Below are 6780 nucleotides of genomic sequence, written 5' to 3' on the forward strand. Positions count from 1 at the left end.
GCTGTGGTAGGAGGGAACTTTGGACTCTTGGAGAACATGGACTAGAAATAATTTATCCCATACTTTTTTTGAAGACATTAGTCAGGCATGAGCATGCATGACCGTGAACACACACCCAATCTCAGAAAACTTCTACTGTCCCTCAGTTATCCCTTTTGCTTCTTCACCTCTGTGAGTTTACTGCTTTTCCAAGGAGAAAAATAATGCCTTTAATTTTAATTCACCTTTCCTCAAAGCATGTGACATTTGTGCAGCTCATCATATCTTCTCGCAGGTTAGGTCTCATTCTGTCTTGAGGGACAATACAAACATTGCATTTGAAGACCACAGTTTAGCTTATATGACAGGTTCCACGAATCCCAAGGGCCATGCATCAGAGGTCAAAAATTTATGTTCTGCTTCACAGGAATAACAAGTGCAGTTTAATTCCAGCAAATGAATACCACTGAAGTTGTTCATCTGGAAAAAAGAATTTTCTGTTTGTGTAAATAGCTTTGAGCTTAACCAGATCAAAAACTAGCAAAAAAAAGATCACATTCCTCTATGCAAACTTCTAAGCAATTTAGAACTCACAATTGCCCAAAATGTATTCCCCTGTTAGTTACAATTTTAATTTATGCAGAATTTCTGAAGCTCAAAGAGCCATGAAGCAAATATTCTTTCTTCAATTTTACATAAGATTATGCAGAAAATTTACTATTTGTTTTATCAATATATTGTTTTGGACTGCAATAGTTAACCTTTATACTGTTAGCTGCAGCACTGCAACATCAGAATTATTTTTTCCATTATTAATTGAATATTATTCCAATATTAATAAAATTCATAATAATCCAACAAAAATACTGCTCTCTGGTAAATCTATTTCAATTCTATTGAAAATTATTACTGAAATTTTTATAATCCAACTGATGGTACTAATGAAATTTTTAACTTGAATGGAAGTATATTAAGCAAGACTGTGACAATAAGACTTCACCACAAGGTCCAGTACAGATGCATGGAAGCTGTATTTACAGAAAAAAAGTTGCAGGACATTACCTAAATTGTGTTTATAAACTGTAGATCCTTGAAAAATTTACGAACCTGGCAAGTTTGTAATGACATAATGTACGTGTATATGTTGGAGTAATTAATAGTAACATTCAGTAATATTGATATTCTTCTACTATAAGAAACGACGTGCAGGTCTTTAACCTCCCATTGGCATTAGGCAGTGACATATCTCTCCATCTTGCTGGCCAGAGCATGGAAGTCCCAGGTGACCCTCTTCTGGTAAATATTTTGTAACCTGTGAATTGAAATGGTTAAAAAATCTTCTTTGATTTATTTTATAGGTTGATGCTAGGATTTCAGCACCAGAAGCCTAATTTGAAGAAGAGATACAAAATATGAGGCTGCACAGCATCCATAATCAGGAAATGTTGATGAGTCATGTTAATTACATCCAGAACGAATGAACACGGCAGTCAGCCAAGGCTGAAGGCTTTCCAACACATGCGCAGAAGCCCAACTTTATGCATGAGTGTCATTAAGCCATTTACAGGATTAGAGACCCAATTTGTCTCAATGTCAGTAATGATGCCAGCTCAGAGACTTCATGAAAAGGTCCCACAATTAATTTTTGAATTTAATCTTAAGGAAATTAAATAAGAAATATATTCTTAACTGTATTAGAGTTCATTCTGTCCAGTACTGTTTCTCATGTTCTCAAATGGAGCCTTGTGAGGGAGGTCCTGACTAATAGCTGTCAAGGATCGGAGGGCAATACTCAGACACCCCGATTCCTTGAGGAAGAAAGGAGGACACTGAACATATCAGAAATGCTAGAAGTACATCATCCTGTTTTTCCAACTCCTTAACCTTCAACGTGTGGGTGATTTTAACACTCACTTCCACTAGAAAAGTCACAGCTCAGTTCAGTTATATTTTCTGCCCTAACCACACTCCTTAACTCCTGCCATGCAGCCAGCACAGAAGAGGAAGTGCATCAGGAAGCACAGACTACTTTTGTCTTCAAAACAAATTATAAGAATGAAACTGGAACAACCCTGCTCTGAGCGTAAACCTTCCAGGAGGAATGGAAGGGCAAAGAAGAGCAGAAATGCAGATAAACTGTCTCAAAGGACATAAAAATATCTCCAGAGTAATATTTTATTGTACCTTCTTTTATTCAGACATTAGCTATATCTGAATTGAGTTTTCACAAGTTGTTTTTTCTACTGAGTTTTGCTCTTTCTTAAGAGAATATAATATCTGGAAGTCTCTTTGGCTTTTTTTGCTATATAAAAGTTATCTTTTTGAAGACTCCAGTAATTTATTTCATACTATTTGAAATATGCCAGCCAAAATGAAGCTTCCAAAGTTTTTTAGATTACGAAGTTGTTGAGATCTACAGATACATTATGTATTCTTAAGCATTTTCTCAACACGTTTTAGTAAGATTTCTTGCCATACTTTAATAAGATTAACTAAAAACAGATTATGCACTTCAAGCTATATATTTTCTACATATTTTCATATATGGCAATAAATTCCCTTATTAAGGACCATGTCTTTTCAGCTTTGAAGACTGGACGTAGTTCAAAGTAATAGCCACTGAAAACTCTGCCACACCCAAAGGCACAGGTGTGATACTCAGATTTTGATCTCAGAAGGAAATTTTCTGGATCTAATACTGAAAACAAGCATAATTTATGAGGAGTTTTAATTCCTAGGCTAGAGTTCAGTGTATTAAAAATAAGATACTTCCTGAAGAGCACCTGGGAGCACTTCTTCTAAGTGAAGAAAATAGGGAAGAGGTTATGTAACCTGTCAAAAGCCAGAAATCAGTGAAAACATCCTGCTACATTTTAGATGTGTTTCAATTTATACCAATTATAATTTCAAATTATTCAGTGAGTCCAACTTCAGAAATCGTCTATTTAAACTTCAGCTGAAGCAGAATCCATCCTTATCTCTACAAAGAAAAATAAACAAACCCACCCACCCCAAAAACATAAATTTGCACATGCATAAAACAGTATATAAAAATTTCCCTGCTTATTTTAGAATATGAGCAGAGCTTGAAAGCTATACATAAGGCTATTAGTAATAGAGACTGACATTTTCTATATATGTATGTATGTATGTATGTATGTTTATACACAAACACACAAGAGAAAGTGTGATCAAAGATCATATAAATTTAAAGTACACCTTGAAAGATTGAAAACCACGGTTTTTTCATAGCTGTGATCTTGACGGTATCCCTGTTTGCAACAGGATCCCCTCTTGGAGCTAATTTTCTCAATCCCTAGAGAAGTATTTTCTGCTCTATTGAGAAAACTTACTTCAGGACAAAACATAATGTCAGTCTGCAAGTATTTAACAGAAGCAGTAATGGATACGCACTCGCTCCATACTGACAAATGGTGAGTGGATTCATGATCAAAGTAAGAAAATATAGTGTCATTATATCAAATATGCATACTACAAAGTGAAGCAAATGTAAGTAATGCATAAAAGATTATATTTGCCTTACCAGTAGAGAAATATCTGAGTAGAATATGGCTTAATTTACTTCTTCAGGCAGCAAATTTCAGACTCTCTTGAAGAAGAAAAACAGCATCTTCTGATAACGTGACCACGGGCATTTGCAAGGTCAGACAACAGCAGCACAGAGCTCACATGCCTTGACCTTACCTTCCCTGGCAAGGCATTCGAAAGGAACCTGAAGCATTTTATGGCTATTCAGGTCAGCTTTTCATTTCTGCTAACATCAGTAAAGATTCTGCTCCAATTGCAATCCCTTAAAAAATAATAATTCTTGTTCTGTAGGAGCTTGCAAATTATTATGGAAAGAACACACTACAAATGGGTAACCAGATAATTTCAGAAAGCCTATAAAGAAATCATTACCACATCGCTTGCAAAGAAATTTTGCTTAACTTAGTATTTGCAAACTTAATACAACAGATTGTGTCCTTCATAAAAACCTTAATAGACAAGATTGAAGGTACAGAAATAAATCTACCTTTCACTGTATTTTACAGTAAGTGCATTTAATTTCCATTATCATGATAAAGCTTACGATGTTGGAATCATATTATTTATGTCTATAACAAGTGCAACAGAGCAATTCATCTAGAAGAATAATGATTTGGAGGGGCAAACCTTAGAGGTCAGTGTTACTCATTCCTTTTGTACATTCACTGCTGACTTTTCTGCTCCAATACACGGAGCCCATACACAGTACCAGTTTGGATGTTAATAATGACTGTATCACTTAACCATCCCCCAACTATGAACAACTCTTGCAATATAGGCCACTACACAGCCACTGGGAAGACAGAATTCTTTTCAATGTTAACCTGAATAGAATTCAGCCCAGCGATATGGAAGTGAAAAGTGCCAGCCTCACTTGTTTAAGCCTTCAGTTCTGTTAAAAATAATTTCAAAAAGTAAATTCTGTGCCAGTTTTTAACACTATGTTGATTCACACTTAAAAGAAATATTGCACCTAGGACTGTTGACTACTTTTTAAGTTTGCTAATTTAATCACATTTCTGAATATCTATGAACTAACTTTCTTTCACCTCAGTAATGAGATCTGCTAGTGGAGTTTCACAGCAGGAGAAAGATCAACGTGTTGGGGAGAGGTCAGCACAAGAAACAATTTTTCCTCAGCAAAACAGAAGAAATTTCCTCTTATATAATTTCTTCCTACCAGGCAGCAAACACTTTGAAGTATTTTTGAGACCTCTTAGCTGCAAATGCACTCAGATACTTTTGGGGGGCAATTGGCCTCCATACTCACTACCAGTTATCACAAATTCTGGACAAGAAAACCATTGTATCAGACTGCATGAGGTCTGCAAAGTAGTCTTGTCTGTAGCCTCCGAATTATGTTCACCACATGGGCTTTGTCAACACCAAGCTAACAAGAAAGAATCCTACATGTATATACTCTTACATCTTAGGTTTTTTTTTTTCATACTGCAGAACTTAGAGCATTTAGTGGTTAACAGGGACAAGGACCGTGTCCTGCCTTACTAAAATTGTTCTCATGGTTGAAAGGCACTTCATAACTGAGAGCACCAGAGTACCACACTCCGCACAAACACTGGAGATACCCCACAACATGTTATGTTCAAAAAAGTAAAGTTATTGGTGGCAATTTTTCCATTCATTAACAGGTCCCTCCATAGTGCCTTGATCTGTGCATGTGGACAGGGTTCTCCAAAGTACCTGTAACTCCATAATCAAAAAAAGAAAAAGGCTATCAAGAAATTTCATGTCTTTGCATCCCACAGCACAACAAGTTGTTGCTTTCCCAGCTTTTCTGCTAGAGCAGATCAGGACTATTCAGACAAGTAAGCACATCTGTTCCAGTGTGCAGCTGCTATGTCTTCAATTGCAGTTTAATGAGATTCCTAAAATGTTTGGTACAGGATGCGCTTCTGATCTTCAGTGTCATTATGCAAGTCTGCTATGCTGCTCCTAGCTTAAAAATGTTAAGAACAGCTGTACTGCTGAAAAGATAGTTGAAAAGCTATTGGCATTGCTGTTGTAAGGCAAAGTCTATCTTTAAACTTTAAGTGTGTTCATACACCCTTTTTTACATAAAAATATTGATACAAAAATGAGTTCTATCTCTTCCTCCTCTTTTTGGGATTGCAGGGTCATGAGTAAAACATGTGAGTTCCTAGTTATGGAGAAAATCTCAGTTAAGAAGGAATTCTTTAAATTACACTGAAAAATAGCAAGATTCACCTGAAAGATGATACCACACAATTCAAAGTAGATACAAGCTGAAAGGATGGGAGTGTTCAGACACTGAAACAAGCTGCCAGTGTAAATGTTGCAATCTTTCTTGATGTATGCAGATCAAAAGATTCCTTTCTAAAAGATATTATTTAGCCAAAAATACAAAATCCTATTCAACCAAACACACAGCTTTGTACAGTACTGACTGGGTGAAACAATGATGGCCTGCAGTGATAAGACTGTAATTTGGTAATTTTTTATGGTCTTACATTATAGAGTAAAATTCTCAAATCATACTAACATAATCACTGAAATTATACTCTCATGAGAGTTGCTTAGAAAACCTATTAGGTAGCTCACATATCCTTAGCAGGTGTCCAACTTTATTCCCAAGCTATTTTTAAAAATGCAGGCCACCTTTGTGCATCAGTACATACACATAAGGGCAAAGGTCTAAGACATAAGTGTTTGAGTGACTCGTGCAAAATAGCTTCAGAAAAAAAATCCTTGGAGCATGAAAAACATGTTTGTATCCTGCTTGTTCAGGCAATTCAGAAGTAAACAGTATTATTTTCAATTTTATTTTATCTTTCCACTGGAAAAAAATTTAGAGCTGAAAATTAGCATAGAATATGCCCAAGGTAATTTTTTGGGAAACGTAACTGAAAGCAATTTGCAAAGAAGTGGTATGATATTGATTAGCAACTTCTAAAATTATTGTTAAATCTGATAAATCCTGATATTGGAAGTGACTGCTCCTTTGTAAACTAATGATGTGGTAAGAGAAGAAATCTTGCTGCATTCCATAGTTTTTGTTGATGCTTTAGAACAAATAAATAGTTGAATAACTCTTCATTCCTTACCTTACAAGGACAGATATTTAATCTGTGGAATTATTTATAGTTATCAATCTTTTATAAACTATTTTGACAGTGATTTTTTTTTTAAATTCAGGAATACATGATCTTCCGAAGTCTCATAAGAAAATTTGCCAAGTCAACAATGACGACTTCTCTTTGCTTTTTGACCTAA

The sequence above is a fragment of the Phaethon lepturus genome, unplaced genomic scaffold (genome assembly GCF_000687285.1).
Source record: "Phaethon lepturus isolate BGI_N335 unplaced genomic scaffold, ASM68728v1 scaffold649, whole genome shotgun sequence".
NCBI lineage: Eukaryota > Metazoa > Chordata > Aves > Phaethontiformes > Phaethontidae > Phaethon > Phaethon lepturus.